At 38.0% G+C, this 2008-nt stretch overlaps 1 non-coding gene across 1 annotated transcript; it reads right to left on the reverse strand.

Annotated features, from left to right (window-relative positions):
* Nucleotides 1-1637: 1637 nt before the first annotated feature.
* Nucleotides 1638-1744, reverse strand: LOC141636952 (small nucleolar RNA R71). Its single transcript, XR_012541517.1, has one exon. It is a non-coding gene; the product is annotated as a small nucleolar RNA R71 (small nucleolar RNA).
* Between the last annotated feature and the right edge of the window lie 264 nt (nt 1745-2008).

The raw sequence follows: 2008 nt of genomic DNA on the forward strand, positions 1-2008 counted from the left end.
AAGATCATTTGGGTTATTATTGGGAGATTGACAACCTCTCAATCTAGGATTCAAGTACTTCTATTATTCTTGCTTTATTATTGGAATCATTAGTAGGTATAATCTCTTAATCCCTTTTTAATTATTGCTAATTACTTTCATTTATTCATCATGTTTCATTATGTTAGTATGATTGACAACCTTTCTAGCATGATCAATATGATAATGAGTGAGTAGTCTCTTAGCTAGGGTTTAATGGGTGATTAAGGGAAACCAACATGGGGATGATTCATGCTTAAATCAATATGCTTTCATATCTTATTTGCTTGCTTGTTTTGATCTTAATACATGCACATGTTATGTTTGATGAAATGCTAAGCCTATGAATCCTTGCATTTATTATCATCTACTATCTCTTCAACTTGACTTGTAAGACATAACCCAACTCGAGTCTTGTTAGATCATGCATGTGTTAAGTAGGAAAGATTAAGTCGACTTGTAGGTGTTGTACAATCTATGTGATTCGACTCCGGGACCCAAACTTTCCTAGGATTGTAAGATATAACCCAACTCAATCCATCACAACAATAATTGCTTGCTTATAAATTGAGAACATGTTTGTATGATCATATCCCATGAATCCCCTATGAACCCATGACACCCTAGTGCTTTTAATCAATTGTTTACACCCTTATTCCATTTACCTTGTTAGTTTATTTTCATTGCTATTTTAGTTTAGTAACCTTCTACATCAACCCAACTTGTGACACCCCTAGACACCACTAGTAGCAATAGAAATCTTCGTTTTCAATACCCGTCCCTTGGGATCCGACCTTTACTTGCCTCTTTACTAATTTGTAGAGTTGTTTGTGAAGTATAAATTGTGTTTTGTATCGACCATTGACCAACGACCACAATTGCTTAATTTGTGAACTAAATGGCTCCGATCAAAAATGGCGCCGTTGCCGGGGACGGTGTTTAATTGATTTTAGATTTCTTTTGTTATTTTTAGTTGTGTCTTTTTCACCTTGGGAAGTAAAACTCCTCAAGGTTTGTTCTAATTGTTTTCTAGTTGTTTGATATTTTGCATGTCTAGAAGGTTACAAAGAGATTTGTTACCTTTTGACCGTGAAATCGAAAGAACCTTGACGAATAATAGGAGACTTGTTAGGAGGAATTTGGGAGGTGTTGGTGAAGTTGTTCAACCCACTAGTGAGTTTGTCAATCCTTTTGCAATAGAAGGAGAAGAGAACCCATTAAACAATACCACACAAAATCCACCTACAATGCCTAAATTTTCGTCCCACTCTACACCCACCGAGGAGAATCTACCAAACGGTACTCCTACCCCACAACATCTTACCGGAAATTTTATTGCCAAGTCCGCCTTCATCCAACTAGTTGAGAGGAGCCAATTCGGGGGCATGCCAAGTGAGGACCCTCATTCTCATATGGAAACCTTTTGCGATTATTGTGATGCTATCTCTCAAACGGGCGTGACTCAAGACCAAATTAGATGGGTCTTATTTCCTTTTTCGTTAATCGGAACCGCAAAGCAATGGTTGAAGGGCCTTGATAAGGCCACCCTTGGAATAGATTCTTGGAAGAAGTTAGCTCTCGCTTTCTACAAAAAATTCTACCCACCGGAAAAGACCAATATGCTAAGAGCTCAAATCACGAGTTTTAAACAAAGGGATGAAGAATCTTTGTATGAAGCTTGGGAGCGGTTCAAAGGTGTTTGTCGCTCATGTCCTCACCATGGACTTAGCGAATGGTTTTTAGTGCAACAATTTTGGAATGGTTTATATGAAGATTCAAGGAACATTCTCAATATGGGATCAAATGGAATGTTCACCGAAGTTGATGACAATCAAACATGGAACAAGATTGAGGAAATGGCGGTCCATAATTCGCAATATAGTAGGCCTCGCAAGGCTACTAGAGGAAAGTATGAAGTGGACACCGTTACTCAATTGGGTGCTCAACTTAGTGCTCACATTGACACTATCAACTTGAAGTTTGAACAAGC

The sequence above is a fragment of the Silene latifolia genome, chromosome Y (assembly GCF_048544455.1).
Source record: "Silene latifolia isolate original U9 population chromosome Y, ASM4854445v1, whole genome shotgun sequence".
NCBI classification, from domain to species: domain Eukaryota; kingdom Viridiplantae; phylum Streptophyta; class Magnoliopsida; order Caryophyllales; family Caryophyllaceae; genus Silene; species Silene latifolia.